At 47.7% G+C, this 18,204-nt stretch overlaps 2 long non-coding RNA genes across 3 annotated transcripts in view; one reads left to right on the top strand and one right to left on the bottom strand.

Annotated features, from left to right (window-relative positions):
- Positions 1-7,225, top strand: part of LOC129620972 (uncharacterized) — a 29,261-nt gene extending 22,036 nt beyond the window's left edge. Inside the window, exons 2-3 of the long non-coding RNA XR_008698963.1 lie at positions 3,193-3,238; positions 7,081-7,225. This is a non-coding gene — a long non-coding RNA (uncharacterized LOC129620972). The remainder of the gene's footprint in view (positions 1-3,192; positions 3,239-7,080) is intronic.
- LOC129620970 (uncharacterized) overlaps positions 1,906-18,204 on the bottom strand; it is a 63,252-nt gene continuing 46,953 nt past the window's right edge. The window contains exons 3-4 of one of the 2 annotated variants that reach the window (XR_008698960.1): positions 13,702-13,787; positions 1,906-2,524 (exon numbers count right to left, since the gene is read on the bottom strand). This is a non-coding gene — a long non-coding RNA (uncharacterized LOC129620970). Of the gene's footprint in view, positions 2,525-13,701; positions 13,788-17,464; positions 17,686-18,204 lie in introns of those variants that run through there. The other variant, XR_008698961.1, reaches the window with a different exon arrangement.

Here is an 18,204-nt window from a genome sequence, read left to right as displayed (position 1 = left end):
GGATGGGTCAGAGTTCATCTGGGTATCAGGAGTTGGTGATTTCCTGGAAGGAGCATTGGTCAAAGTTGCACACAAAGGCGGAGAGAAACAAACAAAACTCTCCAAGACAGAATGGGGACCAACAGGGAGGAATGCAGTCAGGCATTGAGATTCAAAATATCATTGTTATAGGAAAAGAGTAAAGAAACAAAATAGGTGATTAAGTAGTTAATCCCACTCAGATCAGATCAGACCAGATCAGTCGCTCAGTCGGGTCCGACTCTTTGCGACCTCATGAATCGCAGCACGCCAGGCCTCCCTGTCCATCACCAATTCCTGGAGTTCACTCAGACTCACGTCCATCGAGTCAGTGATGCCATCCAGCCATGTCATCCTCTGTCATCCCCTTCTCCTCCTGCCCCCAATCCCTCCCAGCATCAGAGTCTTTTTCATTGAGTCAACTCTTCGCATGAGGTGGCCAAAGTACTGGAGTTTCAGCTTTAGCATCATTCCTTCCAAAGAAATCCCAGGGCTGATCTCCTTCAGAATGGACTGGTTGGATCTCCTTGCAGTCCAAGGGACTCTCAAGAGTCTTCTCCAACACCACAGTTCAAAGGCATCAATTCTTCGGCACTCAGCCTTCTTCACAGTCCAACTCTCACATTCACATGTGGTCTCACATGACCACAGGAAAAACCATAGCCTTGACCAGACGAGCCTTTGTTGGCAAAGTAATGTCTCTGCTTTTGAATATGCTATCTAGGTTGGTCCTAACTTTCCTTCCAAGGAGTAAACGTCTTTTAATTTCATGGCTGCAGTCACCATCTGCAGTGATTTTGGAGCCCAGAAAAATAAAGTCTGACACTGTTTCCACTGTGGGATTGTAAATAGAAAAAACAAGGGAGACCCTTGTAAGTGAATGATTACTCAAGAAAGCAGGCTTGTTTAGCAACAAAATTATGCAACGGAAGCACGAGACATACCCCAAGACAATAAAGCAGTGCGGCATGAGACCCACATACGGCCCAGTGAGCTCAGCAAGTTAATGATCCCTAGGACATGCTCTCTGCACATATAAAAACAACAATTTGTGGACCTAGCTTGACCACATAGGGACAAGAAAACTCTCCTGCCCAACCTGAAGGAGGACCCGATGATGGAAACATGACATCTACTCAAGAAAGACAAAAGCTCTTCTCCCTCTCCCCACTTTTACTTTGATTATAAAACTGTAGCCCAGTAAGTTCTTGGGGTGTGACATCCTCTCATCGGCCTGCTTGTAAGCCTCTCAAGGGTTCTATTCTAATAAATCACCTCTTGTCTATCACTTTGCCTCTTGCTGAATTCTTTCTGCATTGAGACATAAAGGACCAGAGCTCTTGAGGTCCCTGAACATGACACCAAACAGTTTCAGTTGCACAAGATGGATGAAGAGGTAGGCTGGGCCACCCTTTACATGAAGACTTGAAGTTACTCACTTGGCCAGGAGTTCCATGTGAACTTAAAGGATGTGACACAGCGGCTAGGAAAGGTACTGCACATTTAGCTTGCATTCCTAGAAGCATGGTATTTAGGTCAAGCGAGGTGAGGATCCCACTGTCCATAGGACTGGCCAGACTTCATCAAAGTCTGGGGTCTAACTGATAAGCAACCAGAGCAGTTGTAAACCAGCAGCCCAGGGGCTGGATCCAGCCTACAGATACACTGTGTTTGGCTTATAGAATGCTGTAGAAAAGAACAAAAGAGAAAAAGAAAAAACTGATCTGAAAAAAGTCAGAATCTTTCAAATAGAAACCCAGGCTTCCAGCAGCTTTTGAAAAAGTTCAGAAGCTCTGGCACCATCCTTTATGACAACACCTGGCTGGACCTGAACACTGCTTTCTTTAGATCATGCATTCGCTTGGCATTTTTCCACAGTGCTTACCATCCCTTGTTGTCCCCACATAGCAAGATGGAGGGTTAGTTGCCTTTATCACTGAATTTTCAGAGAAAAACTTTTCAGTATCCTTGTCTCTATGAAAAGTGGAAAAATAAAAAATGAGAAGCTCACGTGACTTGCTGTACCTGGCCTGCTGCTCTGTTTATTTTCATTACTGGTCTGGCGTCTGCAGAAGTTTGAATTTGTAGTCTGAGTGCACTATACATAGGGGAAGAAGCACAGCATGTAGGAAGGTATCACGGGGAAGAGGTACAGCAGTTGTAGACTTTTAGCTTGGAGAAGAAAAGGCGCCGAGGATGCATGATTCAGGAGTGCAGACACTGGAAGGACTATCAGAGGGCAGAGGGACTGGCTTATGTGCTACTCTGGTGGGCAGACAGACGACGCAAGTTCCAGAGAAGCAGATGTCATCTTAATACGTGGATGAGTGTTTGAGAACACAGCTTTCCAAGCAGGAATGAGGCATCTGGAGGGGTAGAGAGCTAGAAGAGGCAGAAGTTGTCAGGGGATGGGACAGAGAGAACGAAGGAGGAGGCAGTACACATCCAGGAATTCTGGTCCAGCTTCTTTTCACTGTGGCCTTGAATAAGTTGCTTAATTTGATGCCTGTAAGACAGATATTAAAATTATGCTACCTTTTAGAAACTTGGTAAGAGTAGAATCAGGCCTACCTGGTGACTCAGCGGGTAAAGAATCTGCCTGCAATGTGGGATACCCGGGTTCAATTTCTGAGTCGGGAAGATTCCCCTGGAGAAGGGAATGGCTAGCCACCCCAATATTTTTGCCTGGAGAATTCCACGGCAGAGGAACATGATGGGCTACAGTCCATGGGGTCGAAGAGAGTCGGACATGACTGAGTGACTTTCACTTTCAAGGGTAGAATTAAAGTAATCAAGGAACTTCCCTGGTGGTCCAGTGGTTAAGAATCTACCTCGCAATGCAGGGGAGTTGGGTTCCATCCCTGGCCGGGGAACTAAGATCTCACATGTAGCAGAGCGACTAAGCCCAAGAGCCGCCAACTAGAGTCCGTGTGCCGTTTTTTCGTCGCAAGGAAAAGATCCTGCAAGATGCAACTAAGATCCAATACAGCCTAATTAATTAATTATTTTTTTAAAAAGATAATAAAAATCAAGTCAGTTATTTTGTATAATATTTGGCTTGTAGTCAATATTCAATAAATGTTAGCTATTATTTACAATCGGGTGAAAGTTTAGATAATTGATTTCTAAGAGCACTGCCAAGTCTAAGTTCTGTGATTTTCTTGTCTTATTCAGCTTCATTTCCTCCCTCCCAAGAAGCTGCTGAAAAGAAAGAAAATGAGTGAGTTTCAATCTCATTTTTTTTATTGCTTTCCTCCCACTCCTTCCAAGGCACTTCTAACTCATGAAATGGCCACAGGCTAACTTTGTGAACTACAGACTTTATTTTTAGCTCCTTCTATGGTCTCTTTTTTTGTGATCCAAAATCCTGAAAGTTAGCTAACGTTGGCAGACAGTATGCCCATTTGAAAATGTCTGCTCGTTGCCATTGCTTCAAATCTAAAGTTGATTGCCCTGGGATCTCTTATCAGTAGTGATGTTATCAGTGGACTGGATCAACTTCAAGGTCAATCAGCTTCTTATAAAATCAAACAGCCTGGAACCAGACCATTGAGTATTGGTTTGATACAATTTCCAAGCCACTTGTTTATGACAAGTGGAATTATTTGAACCCACTGGTGATGGACAGGGAGGCCTGGCGTGCTGCAATTCATGGGGTCGCAAAGAGTCGGACACGACTGAGCAACTGATCTGATCTGATCTGATATGGCAAAGATTTTTAAAAAGTGGTTTTTTTAGTGGTGAAGTGGTTTTGATACCAGAATGAAGTAAGGAAGCCATATCAGGATGTCATCATCTCATCTGTTGTCAGCGGATGAGGCACTTAGTCCCTGCTGAAGGCCCTGCTGGGAGCCTATCAGTAAGAACAAGTGGAGAAGCAGCTATATCAAGGGGATATTTAGAATATAAATAGCAGGCGTTGTAGTGGAGAGTTCAGGTCTGGGTAAAGCCACCCTTTGCTGATCTAGCTCTCCCAAGATTTTGAGACACTCGCTCCTACATACCCAGGCTACTCTGGCTTGGCAGGGTGTTAAGCCGAGTGGCAGTCTCAGGAAGAGAAGAGACGCCTGTTCCTGCCTCAGGGAGGCACTCCTTGTGCGCAGTGGTGCAAGCCCTGCCACAGTCCCTGGAGTGATAACCCTCGGAGCAGCCTAGCCTGCCCAGCAGCAGACGCCTCTGTTTCCTAGTAACCTGCTCGAGCCGCAAAGGACTTTTATTTTTGCACTGGTAGCTAGATGTCAGCTCTCAGTTGACAAAGCCAGCTCTCCCTAGAAACCACAGCTCATAGAAAGGTACACCTCGAACTGTACTTGGACTTTATTTCTGTCATCTCCCCTTGCCTGAAACAACAGTATGATTAATCTAGCATTTGTTTGGAATGTGTTATTTCTTTGTTGGCTTCTTAAGAGACAAGATCCTGGATGCTATTGGCTTGTGAAATTATAATTCCCACAGTGAACCTGTGCTAAATAAATTGCTGGCAAAGACAAACCAGTCTCTAAGCTTCATTTGCCACTCCCCAAACAAAAACACAAAGAGACAAATACAAAATGCTGAGCCATTAAATCAAGACAGAGACCTCATCCTTGGAGCATAGGATAGATGTGATGTACAGGCTGGGTGTACGGGCTGCTGGGCTGGTATAATGAGGAGGAGGAAATCATGAAATGTGTTTGAAACACATTTGTTTTTTTCTAGCAGTGGGGGACACTGTGAAATATATATCCATTCCTCTTTCCTCCTTACTAGTCAAAACCCCATTTTTAGGGTGGATGTCAATGTGCCACATCAGTTGAAGTTCCTTAGTCTCTGCAGCTGATTTTGACCAATGATTAAAAGTTTATTTCTCCTGCCACGAGCATGATAAATCTCTTACTTGTTTAGGTCACTGTTTATCAGATGTTCTGTTACTTCCAGCCAAACAGAATCTCTATAATTTTCAGATCCTCAACTAGGTGTCCAACAATTCAAGTGTGATTCACTTGGCGTCAAACCCCACACGTTAAAGGCATAGTTCCACGTGACTGCCTGATACACCAATCATGAGTCCTGGGCCACCTATCCTTCTGACCAACCAGCTATAAATCAGGGGTTCTCATGACCCCCTTCTCAGGTTTGGTGATTTGCTCGAACAGCTCACAGAACTCAGGAAAACACTTGTTTTCTGGTTTATTATAAAAGCTAGAACTCTGGAACAGCCAAATGGAAGAGATGCACAGGGTTAGGGATGGGTGTGCATGGAGACATAGCTGACTAAACCATCAGCCACTGGTGATGAAACTCAGTCTCCAGCCCCTCTTCCTTCCTCAGAGGTTGGATGGGTTAAGGTTCCACATTCCAACCTTCTAATCATGCCTCGGTCTTTCTGGTGACCAGTCCCCATCCTGAAGCTATGTTGAGACCCCAGTCTCCAGTCATCTCATTAGTATACAAAAGACATTATCATTCAGGAGATTCCAAGGGTTTTAGGAGTTCTATGCTAGGAACCAGAGACGAAGACCAAATATTTACTTTTTATGCTACCGCAGAATCATATATGATTCATAGGCCAACTGCTCACTAGGTGTCTCCATTAATTTTCATGAATAACAAAGTACAGATGGTTCCTGACTTATGATGCTGCGACTTTACCAAGGTGGGAGAGTGATACACACTCAGTATAAGCCTAATTAGAATTTTGAATTCTGTTCATTTTCAAGGCTCGTGATATATAGTAGGGATACTCTCTGGTGAAGCTGGGCAGTAGCAGTGAGCCACAGCTCCTAGTCAGTCCTGAGACCCGAGCTAGACAATCAATACGCTGACAATCATTCTATACCCTCACGACCATTACGGTTCTCACTTTCAGTCCAGTATTCAACATATTACATCAGATATTTAACATTCTTGACAATGATTTTGCCCAACTATCAGTTAATATAAGTGTTCTGAGCAATTTAAAGGTAGGCCAGGTAAAGCTATGTTTGTAGGTTAGATATATTTAAAACACATTTTCAACTTATGATATTCTAGATCTGTGATGGGTTTGTCAGGATGCACAATCCACCATAAGTCACAGAAGATCTTCACTCCAAAACTTAGTGGCTTAGAACAACCACCATTATTTCTCACAACTCTGATTTGAGGGTAAGCTAGAGAGTCTTCTGTTGGTCTCTCTTGAGGTCTTATGTAGTTGCAGTCAGACTGTCCAAGATGGTTTCATCCACCTGCCTGGCACCTTGGCAGGGATGGCTGAAAAGTGGGGACCTGGTCTTTCCACATGGCAGCTGGATCCCAAGAATAAGCATTCCAATGCATGAGGACTTATCAAGACTTTGCTGGGATCAGGCTTTCTAATGACCCATTGGCCAAGCCCAGAGTCACTGTGGGAGGAAACTCCACAAGGGCCACCAAATTAACAGTCTACCACATCAGGGATGCTGTAGAAGTGATATATTCTTTATGTACAGGACCGCCGCCGCCGCCAAGTCACTTCAGTCGTGTCCGACTCTGTGCAACCCCACGGACTGCAGCCTACCAGGCTCCTCCGTCCATGGGATTTTCCAGGCAAGAGTACTGGAGTGGGGTGCCATTGCCTTCTCCCATGTACAGGACTGCTACTGCTGCCAAGTCACTTCAGTCGTGTCCAACTCTGTGTGACCCCATAGACGGCAGCCCACCAGGCTCCCCCGTCCCTGGGATTCTCCAGGCAAGAGTACTGGAGTGGGGTGCCATAGGTCACTTCTAATAGTAGATTCCTTCTTTTTACAATGTTTTCCTTTGTTTTCATCTTTCTACCCCTTCTTACTCTTTTTCTTTTTCTCTCCTTATAGCTAATCCTCACCCTAGAAGACCAAAAAACATGCCAACTACCTGCAGAAGCCTTCCCATGAATTAGGATCTAGGAAGTAGGAACTGAACTCTTTAAACCTGTGTTATAAATGAATAGCTCACAAGCATGTTTTGACTGGGGCTCAGTATTGTTTAATTTTTTTAAAGTTTTTTATGTGAATCATTTTTTAAGTCTTTACTGAATTTGTTACAATGCTGTTTGCGTTTTATGTTTTGGTTTTTGGCCACAAGGCATGGGGGCTACGACACGGGATGCAGCTGACAACATCTGCAATGGAAGGTGAAGTTTTAACTGCTGGACCACCAGAGACACCCCGGACCACCAGAGACACCCGGACCACCAGAGACACCCCGGACCACCAGAGACACCCGGACCACCAGAGACACCCCGGACCACCAGAGACACCCCACCACCAGAGACACCCCGGACCACCAGAGACACCCCACCACCAGAGACACCCCGGACCACCAGAGACACCCCGGACCACCAGAGACACCCCAGAGCTCAGTTTTTACAAGTTGGCAAATTCCATATTAGAATTCAGATTCCCAGCGTCTCTTGAAAATTCAAAACAGCAAACCATTCCTGGGCCTACATTCTTCCCTGGCAACAACAGGCAAGAGCAGAATTGAGGCTCCCCTTCTAGAAGGGCTAGGCCTTTGCCGTCTACCATGTTCCCCCTCCCCATGTTCTTATTTAAATTGGAATCACAGCTTCTAATTTGAATTGTCTACCTCATTCATTTCTATTATCTGTCTGGCCTCTGAAGGTTTTTGAATTGCAACACCTGCTTGAAAGCTCCTCTGATTTTCCCCTTTTTACCATTACCACCCCCTCCCATTTATCTCCCCTCTATAAAATGTGCACTATTTTCCACTCATTCACTGCCATTCCATTTTTGAACCCTATCTAAAGTCTTTTCCAGCTTGAAATCAGCTCATCAAATAACTCCTTGCCTTTCATTTAAACAGTGCCCCAAATCTCACCTCCTTTTAAAAGCCTTGCTTGACTTAATAATGATAAAAGAGTGTGGGTCCATCTGGATTCAGCATGTTTAAATCCAAGACCCCTGGATTCAACTCCTCCTTCATAACGCCTCAGGCCAAAGCTTGATTACAAATATCTCTGTTTCTGGGTTACAGGTTGGTGTCTAAGACACAAGCACAGAGTCATCACGTAAAGCAACAGTCTATAATGTGAGGATCAAGAAACACAACTCAGCCCTTTTCAGAGAGACATATTTGGTCCAAGTTTGGAGCATCATTGAGGGCAGTGGTCCTCAAAGTATTGTCCTTACAGCAGTAGCAGCAGCATATCTCTGTAAGCTTGTTAAATATGCAGAGGCTCAGCCTCACTCTTGACTTAATGGATCAGACACTTCAGGATGTAGGGAGCAGCAATCTGTGTTTTAAGAAGACTTCCAGGTAGTTCTGATGCACTCTGTGGTTGGAGAACCACTGACTTAGATCATCTGGCACCATCAGGCTTTATGGTTCCAATTTGAGCTAAGTAGACTAAGTGGTGGAGAAGGAAATGGCAACCCACTCCAGTGTTCTTGCCTGGAGAATCCCAGGGACAGCGGAGCCTCGTGGGCTGCCGTCTCTGGGGTCATACAGAGTCGGACACGACTGAAGCAACTTAGCAGCGGCAGCAGCAGACTAAGTGGACACTCCCCACTCCCCTACCCCACCCCGCAAAAAAAGATCCCCTGGAGGAGGAAACGGCAACCTACTCCAGTATTCTTGCCTGGAAAATCCCATGGACATCCTGGGCTGCAGTCCATGGGGTCACAGAGTGGGACACCACTGGTACACACTGAACCCCTCACCCTAATGCACAGATGTCAGTTGTTTTACTGGCTTTTAGACATTTTCCAGTCCCTTGCAACTGCAGGTAAGTGATTCCCAAAGTGACTCAGCATGGGCATTACCTGAGGAGTGAGTTTCAGCCCACCTCCTCATTCCTGATGAGTAAGTTGAGCTGGAGCCCGGAAGCGTGCTGCTCTAATGAGCTCCTGGTGCTGCTGGTGATCACGTGGGCTTGAAAAGCCTTTGTAGAAAGTACCTGCTAATGGGGTCACCTCTTTTCACCTCCCAGTACACACAGCTGGGGCGCTTTGGCACTTGAATTCCTGGAAAACTGTTTTCAAAGTCTCAATTCTGCTGCTGATTTTGGAAGGCCGTTGAGTGGCCATGTGGCACTGTGTGCGGAGTAACATGTCGCAGCACGGCCGTGTACAAACTGCTGCTCTCCAGCCCAAATGCCCACATGGCCAAATAGTTTGGTCTTTTCTCTCTGGGGCTTTCTGTAATGGCATTTGACCCATAATATTCTTTCTGCCTGGCCACAGGGGATTGTGTGCAGACCTTCTGGAGGGTTAATAAATAAATGATGGGCTTCTTTCTGGCCGCGGGAAATCATCTCAAGGTCAATGCGATTGCAGAGCCAGGCTTTCCAGAGCTTGCTAAGATTAAAAAATCATCAGCTCCCACTAACCACATCCCTTCTTTTCTGAAACTTTGAAGCTTCGCTGCTGCAAAAAAAGGAGCACAATTAAGCCTCGATAAAATTTTAATAGCGGGAATTATGCACTCTGCAACCAGCCTACAATTAGCCGTTGCTATGCTACAGGCAGAACCTAATCACGATAATGAGGCAAACAAAGGGAGGGAATTAATCAGGGCTATAAGGGTAGCACACAGCCGTTCCATCTCAGAGCACTGATTTCTGAAGCACAGCAGCTGGGCCCCTGGGAAATCTCAGTCCCACGCAAGGTTAGAGTCACTGGGGTGGAGTGGGTGTGTGTGCAAGCTTCTGAGTAAGGGGGCTGTCTCTGCAGTCTCATTCCTACCACTACCAAGAGGATGCATTCATTTTTAAAAATGATGAGGCCTCTATTCTGTGCAGGAATCCATGCCAGATTCTGTGAGAAAGATATTGTTACCCAAGACACAAACCCTGCCCTCTCGGACTTTGCTATTTCAAGTGTGGTCCTCGTACAAGCAGCTTTTGTGCCATCTGGGAGCTTGTTAGAAATGCAAGCTCTAGGAATTCTGGCTGTCCAGTGGTTAGGAATTCATGCTTCCACTGAAGGGGGCATGGGTTCGACCCCTGGCTGGGGAACTGAGATCCGTATGCCATGTGGCACAGCCAAAAATAAAAAGGAAAGAAATACAGGCTTTCAGGTGCACCCCAGACCTCCCGAACCGTACCTGGATTTTAACAAGATGCCCAGGTGAACTGTATGCCCACAGAAACTAAGACACCTGCTCCGGGAGAGTTCAACCTTGTTCAACAACAAAAACAGTTATTACAGTGATACTAACTATTGTTTCTGTCAGGTTCTGTGTGAGGCATTCTACTTGTGTGATTATCTCATTTCATCCTCATCATAACTCTATGACATTATCCCCATTATGTACATGAAGAAATTGAGGCACAATTCAGTTCAGTGTATGATAAGAAGAAACAAATGAGGAGGATGGTTTTAAGAGATGACAAAGGGTCAGTAGCTTCATTTGGTTGAGGTGATCAGAGATGGAGAAAGTAGCATTTAAGCTGGAATTTGAATGATAAGTAGGATTTATTTAGAAAAAGTGGTGGGAAGGGCATGCCAGGCAGCTGGATCAACATAAGCAAAGTATGACTTGAAAACATGAAGGATGTTTTGGACCTAAGGAGAACACTTCATTAAAGTATATTTGTGTGTGAGGTGGGACTAAATTATGGAAAGCCTTGTAAGTCAAGATAAGGGCTTGAACATTACTAGGAGGTGATAAGGATCCATGGAGGCTTCCCAGGTGGCTCAGTGAGCAAAGAATCCACCTGGAATGCAGGAGATGCAGGAGGCACAGGTTGGATCCCTGGGTCAGGAAGATCCCCTGGAGGAGGGCATGGCAACCCACTCCAGTATTCTTGTCTGGAGAATCCCATGGACAGAAGAGCCTGGCAGGCTACAGTCCATAGGATCACAAGGAGCTGGGCACAACTGAAGTGACTGAGCATGCATGCATGCATGAGGGTCCATGGAGGGTGTTTGAGCTGGGGGTGTGTCATGGTCAGGCCAAGTTCTAGAAAGAGCTAACTTGGAGATTATGAACTGAATAGGGAAGGCTGCGAGTCCCAAACCACCACTGGCCTGAGAATCAGAAAGGAAGGAGGGTCACAAGATCCTGCAAGAGGAGGGGGCAGGGCCGTGGGATGAGTGAGAGCCTCGGACTCTGGGCTGTAACCTTAGTGACCGAGAGAACACTGAGATGGAGGGAAGGATGGTTTGGGGAGAAAAACGGTGGCACGCTCTGAGATGTGTTGCATTTGACATGATCTGCGGCTTCCCATCAGCAGCATCGGTGTTCCTTCGACAGCCGTTTATTAAGAGGGACAGCAAAATGAATAAGGCACAGAAGCAAACACACGAAGCTCACAGGAGCCGAGCACCCGGTGCAGGACCCGAGTGCAAGGCTTCACAGACATTGCTTTTCTGACTACACTCCGGCTCCTTAAAGTGACTCGTCACTCATCGTTCACAATCCAGGACACACAGAATAATCACCTGGGGGTGGGGTTATAAATACCAGGACCTGGGGCTCATCCTGTGAAAGATGTATGTACTGTTACTGCACTGAGTGACGGTCCTGATCTAAGGTGGTGGTTCTCAACTGAATCTTGGCTGGAACTTCCAATTCTGTTGATGCTCTTCAGCCAAAGACCACCAGGAAGACATCTACAATTAACCCAGCTGAGTCTGTTCCTCATGATAGAGAGGGAGAGTATCCCCGTGGGGAATCCTGGGGCGTTATTCCCACTGGAGGGTCTTAGAAAGAACCCACCATAGCACTGAGCTGTGGTGGGGTGACTTAGTAGAGGGTCTCAGGAAATGAGCCTTGCTCTAGATCAATGGCTTCAAAAAGTAGGGCTCTTCTATGACTATTTCAGTGACTCTCATCTATGGGGAGGGGAGACTAGAATGAAGAAAACTGACATTGGTAAAGAAGTAGCAGTCACCCACCTTGGCCAAGAGTGGGGGTATTGTTGGGTGGCAGGCCTTCCCTGGTAGATCAGCTGGTAAAGAACCCACCAGCAATGCAGGAGACCCCAGTTCAATTCCTGGGATGAGCCCCTGGAGGAGGGCATGGCAAACCACTCCAGTATTCTTGCCTGGAGAATCCCCACGGACGGAGAAGCCTGGCAGGCTACAGTCCATGGGGTCGTAAAGAGTCGGATACGACTGAGAGACTAAGCACAGCACAGCACAGAATGACTTTGTTTTTGTCTTAGACAATTTTTTTTTTTTAACTTTTAACTTAGCGTATAGCTGATTAACAATGTTGTGATAGCTTCAGGTGAACAGCAAAGGGCCTCAGTCATGCATATACATGTATCCATTCTCCTCCAAACTCCCCTCCTATCCAGGCTGCCACATAACATTGAGCAGAGTTCCCTGTTATGGTAGGTCCTTGTTGTTTATCCACTTTAAATATAGCAGAATGTACATGTTGATCCCAAACTCCCTAGCTATCCCTTACCTCCATTCTCTCTCCCTGGCAACCATAAGTTTGGTCTCTGTATCTTTTTTTTTTTTTTTTTTTTGGTCACACTGTGCAGCATATGTGGGATCTTAGTGCCCCAACCTGGGAATAGAACCTGTGCCCCCTGCAGTGAAAGTTAACCACTGAACCACCAGGGAAGTCTCAAGTCTTAGACAAAATTACCAAGTGGCCTTGCTTCATCTCATTTTATCTTGATCTCAGAGTCAACTTTGAGGCCAGTGTTCTGTGAAATCGTTCATACCTAACAGGCGTATAACCCAACTCTGCTGTGGGCGTCAGGCCAGCTTCTGAAAGTCAGGGCTCCCACGTTTTTTCTTTCTCACGGCCCATTCCCCACCCTCCCCCACCACCCACAAAGGATAGAGAAGAGGAGAGAAGGAAGCAAGCAGAAGGTTTAAATTTAAGAAAGAAAAGAGGAAAGAGAAGGAAACTGTGAGGCCGGATGTGGGGAGACTTAACCTCGTGGATTCAGCTTCCCAGCTGAACACAGGTGGCCGGACAGGAGGGCCTGGGCTGAGCTACCAGGATGACAGGGACGCCATTCACTGTCCTTCCACTGCCCTGCAGCCCAGCCCTCACTCAAGGTCAGCAATGACCTTGCCGCCCATCCCCCCTTGGAACCAGCGCACTTTCCCACCATCTGTTTGGCATCAGTCAGTTGGTGATGCTCAGCGTGGTGTGAAGGGGAATCTGCTCATGGAAGAGAAGGGTGAGCAGTGAAAGGATCCAGGCCCTCGCAGCTCTGCATGTGTATGCTCTCATGCACGCGTGCACACCTGTGTGTGCTCACTCTGGCTTAGAGACATCTTGGCCAGACCGTTCCTACCCAAGCTGTGTGGATTGAGGGTTCTCCCTGAATCTGGAGTCTGACCCCAGAGCAGGTGTCTGTGGCCTCTCCACCCCAACTCCAAAATATAGAGTGGAGAGGAGGAGGGGCCTCAGTGTCTCCCGGCCCTTCAGAGCCCCGACCTGGCTCATGGGCTGCCATCTGCAAGGCCTGGCCATCCCTCCACTCTGGGGCTGGCGCTATGAAACCCTGACAATTCTGGGGCTGTGGAAGCAGCAGCATGCAGGTGGCAGTGACAGACCACATCCCCTGTGTCTTTCTCACCTCGGCTCAGGCTTTTCCTCCTCCTGGAAAATCTGTGCCTCCCTGCCCTAGTCAGCCTTCAGGACTGAACGCAAAGGCCAGTCTCCCCCAGCCGGATCATTATCCCCGCCTCTGCTCCCAGAGGGAGGCCTTTGCTCCCCATTCTCCTGAAAAAAACTCTTACACTCGACTTCTTACTGTGTGTTGCTTACCTGAGTGTCTCTCCAGCTGGACAGGGAACTTGCTTGTTTATCATGTGGTCCTCAGCTCCGAGAACTCAGCCAGACTCGTGGTGGACCTTTGGTAAACGTTTGGAAAGAAAAGGAGGGGAGGAGAGAGGATTGGTTGCCACCCTAAACATGCAGCAGTGTTCTAGGGGTCACGGGGGCAGCAGAGACCCTCCCGCTGGCAGTCAGCGCATGCCCGGTGGCTGCTGCGGACAGCAGCAGGCTTCTCACCTAGGTCAGGCTGCAGCTGGGTGCCCCTCCCCTTTTCTCTCCCTACCTGGTTAGAGCTTCCAGGGAGTCTGGAGTGAATGAGGCAGACCTGGGAGAGTCCTAAGCTCAAGAAGACACTAGGCCCCAGAAAAGCAGCAGGGGTCTTGGTGTTACCCAGGAAGGCCTCAGAAGAAGGGTTGATCTCGGGTGGCCTCAGCCTGCAGCAGCTTGAAGTAGGGCTTTGGTTCCCTGCCAGATACTGAGGTCGGGTCCCGGCGGTGTGAGCACCAAATCATAACCGCTAGACTAGTGGTCAGTGACAAGGACCTGGCTCTTCAGCTTTGCGGAAAAGAATTCCCACAAAGACGAAAAGTAGTGAAACAAGTAAAGTGTTTATTAGGAGGAAAGGAATATAGTACATATGGATAAACACACAAGTGGACTCAGAGTTGTACCCCTGTGGCAATTTAAATCACTTCTGTGGGTAATTTAAACTTACGTGTTTCTCCGAGATTTCCTTTGGCCAATGATTTTGCTTTGCCTGGTTCAGAGTCCCTATTTGGTTTATCTCAGGACCCTCCCATGTGTGCACACGCATTTCTTACCAAGATGGATTCCACTCAAGAGGCCTGTGAGTAGTTAGCATCACTTACTATGGGGTGGCGCCCCCTCCTTTTTTGACCTCTGAGGAGCCTGTCTGCGCATGTGTAGTCGAGAAGGTCTCCTGACTTTGAGAAAGAGGCACACGTGGTCTCTTACCGTCTGTCTGGGCAGGGCCCCACCTCCTCCCTCAATTGTCCTGCTATTTTAGTCTCGGAGTATCGGTCCGCAGAGAACCAGTGCCAACTGTTTGCTCCGGGGGCCCATCTGTCTCCTGCCTCAGGATGACTGGCAAGCAGTCCCCTGTTGACACAGTCTAGTGATGATTTCACCCCAGTGATTCTGGTTCCTCTCTAGAAATAGCTCCTCACTGAAGCCACAGAGAAAATCCAAATTTCCCAGGAAAATAAGACGGAGGATTTGGGGATTAGGAAACATATCACTCACGCCCTGAGCGCCCAGGGCAGCAACAGAGCTACAGCAGCATGTCTGGGGCCGCAGGGTCCCTGGGCAGATGCAGGCTGTCCCCTCCTGGCCTTCATCTGGGCCCCTGCAGGGGGGACCCTTGCGCTAGGAGGGTCAGGAGGAGCAGAGCTTCCTCAGTGCAAACTCAGAAGTCGAACTACTCAATTGGGCCCTGCCCTGGAGCTCCAGTGGAGATGTTGAATGCAAATGAGGATCAGCACGTGTATGATGATTCAGAGCAGTTGTAATGGGTGAGATGCATAAAGAGACCAGGAAGAGACAGTTTGGGGGAGGGGGGTTTCTTTTTTCTTTCGGCTTGAAATGAGCATGATGGCCAGCACCACAGGACTCACCACCTGTCAAGTCCTACCTTGGCCCCTCAGAGACCACAGAGTCTTAGCAGTTCACCAAGGGGAAGGGGGTGGGGGAAGAGAGTTGGAAATAACATCTGAAATGTCCCTCTGAGTCCACCCCGTGGGGCATGAAGGGACACAGGGGAAACGGTCTTGGCCGCTGAGATTTCAAAGGGGCCTGGCATAGTGGAGAGAGCAACAACTTGGATGTTAGATAGAACAGAGTTCAATCCTGGTTCCACCACCTACAAGTTCTGTGATCTTAGATAAACCACTTGAATTCCCCAAGCTTTGTTCCATCTCCTGTACGGAGAGAGCATGTCCTTCCTCCAAGGCTGTGGGATTTGGATTAAATTGAAGGACATGGTCTATAAGACAAGAAGGAGCACAACGCCTGGCATATTGGAGATGCCCAGGAAAGGGTGTTGCCTTCCCCGCCCCACCCCTTACAGGACAGCAGCATGTCTTCTTAGCACTCCACTCCTCTCCACCCTGCTCCCCCCCTCCCCCCCGCCACCAACACACCAGACAGCCGCAGTTCTCACAAAATTAATTATCCAGGAATTCACCAGAATCTAAACACTCTGTGGGTGTGTCTTTGGCAAAGAAGCAGCAGCTGGCTGGAGGTGGTGGTCAGTGGGTTCCAAACATTGACTCTCCTCTGGGTGAAGCTGAACTCTAATTCATCCTCAAGTCTATGGCTGGAGGGCCTCAAGAGGGAGCAGGCTGGGATTGGACCAGGGTCTCACCTTCCCCATCACGATCTGATGGACTCTAATCACCTCTCCATCCAGACTTCCAGCCTCCAAGTTTTCATCTCCAAGTGATTCATCTCAAAAGCCACCCCCATGGGCCCTTCATCTGCTGTTTAATTGGAGAAGGGGGTGCTAGAGGCCCTAGAGCCTTAATTGCATCTGTTAATGGGTAGGTACAATTATCTCTGCCACACTCCTGCACACTGTCAGGCAGACAGAAGATGATTAAGGGGCTCTTGAAAACTCCAGGTCCCAGTAGCCCTTTCCACTAATTGAGCAGTGTAGGAAGCGTTATTGAGCTCTCCACTCCTTTCTTTAAATTAACTCCTGGCTCAAGTCCTCCTCGGAGCAGTGTGTTGGCCACGTGGCTCAGAGCGTTCAGTTCCAATCCCATCCATCACCCGTCACTTAGGCACAGGGCCCAGCCAGATCATCAGTGGGACCATTCATCACCTACAGACTGAGAGTGAACTGTGGGTGGGGGGACCTTCATGGGCTCTGGAGGGTGACATCTAGCCTGATTGTAGCACTTGATTTAACTGAGAGGTGATTTAAAGGTGTCCCACCATCTTCTGTCCTCAGCCACCCATGTTCAGCCCCAGTCTGGACCACCACATTGCCTAGTGACTGGTCCCCCGACTTACTGTGTTCTTCACCCAGCAGCCAGGGGGATCCATTTGAATTAAAAATGGGTTCAAGTACTGATTACCCAGAATGCACTCTAAACCACAAGTCATGTCCTACGAAGCCCCAGGGCTGTGGTGCCTGGCACATTCCCCCACATCAACTGCATCACCCCACTGCTGCTGCTGCTGCTGCTGCATCGCTTCAGTCGTGTCCGACTCTGTGTGACCCCATAGACGGCAGCCCACCAGGCTCCCCCGTCCCTGAGATTCTCCAGGCAAGAACGCTGGAGTGGGTTGCCATTTCCTTCTCCAATGCATGAAAGTGAAAAGTGAATGGGAAGTCACTCAGACGTGTCCGACTCTTAGCAACCCCATGGACTGCAGCCCACCAGGCTCCTCCGTCCATGGGATTTTCCAGGCAAGAGTACTGGAGTGGGGTGCCATTGCCTTCTCCAATCACCCCACTAGCCCTTGCTAACTCCACTTACTAAGGCCCACCCACACTGGTGTTATCATCCCAGTTCCTCAAAAATACCAAATGCCTTTCAGCCTCTGGGCCTTTCCTTGACTTGGAAGCCTTTGCATTCACACTTTTCACCATCAGCTTCTTCTCACTCTTCAGGCCTCTGTTTAAATGTTGCTTGAGAGAGGCCATATCTTAAGTAATTTTCCATGTCCTTCCATGGAAGGACATATCTTAAGTAATTTTTCACTTTCTTTTTTTTTTTTAACACATATTTGTTTACTTCAAAGTACGTATTACAATTTTTTATTATCTTGGTTTTGTTCTTTTGCTATTTACTTGTGTTGTTTCTGTGTTACGAATCCAAAGCTTCGTGAGGTCCAGATCCTGCTTTCAGTTCACTTCCACACCTCAAGTGTCTGTTGGAGCGGTTGGTGCTTCTGTAGTCATTCAGCATTTATTGAGCTCCTACTAGGTGCCAGGCGCTCTTTCAGGCCCTGGGAACACAGTAGTGAACACATAGGAGAAAATATCGGTCTTCCTGGATCTTATGTTCTAGAGGGGACAGGAGAGGCAGGCGATAGACAATGAACATAAACACAGTGAGGCGCGCGGTGGTTAAAGCTTCGCCTCCCAGTGCAAGAGGTGCCGGTTCAATCCCTGGTTGGAGAACTAAGACCCTACATGCCTCTCGCCTAAAAACCCAAAACAAGAAATAGAAGCAATGTTGTAACAAATTCAATAGACTCTTAAAATGGTCCACATCCAAAAAATCTTGTAAAAAACATACCTAATAAGGAAATTACATATAACATTAGAAGGCTACTAGGGCTCTTTCTTGGAGAAGGCAATGGCACCCCACTCCAGCACTCTTGCCTGGAAAATCCCATGGACGGAGGAGCCTGGTGGGCTGCAGTCCATGGGGTCGCGAAGAGTCGGACATGACTGAGCGACTTCCCTTTCACTTTTCACTTTCCTGCATTGGAGAAGGAAATGGCAACCCACTCCAGCGTTCT

The sequence above is a fragment of the Bubalus kerabau genome, chromosome 10, assembly GCF_029407905.1.
Source record: "Bubalus kerabau isolate K-KA32 ecotype Philippines breed swamp buffalo chromosome 10, PCC_UOA_SB_1v2, whole genome shotgun sequence".
Classification (NCBI taxonomy): Eukaryota; Metazoa; Chordata; class Mammalia; order Artiodactyla; family Bovidae; genus Bubalus; species Bubalus kerabau.
The sequence above is the reverse complement of the archived record's forward strand: the minus strand, read 5'-3'. Positions and strand labels throughout refer to the sequence as shown.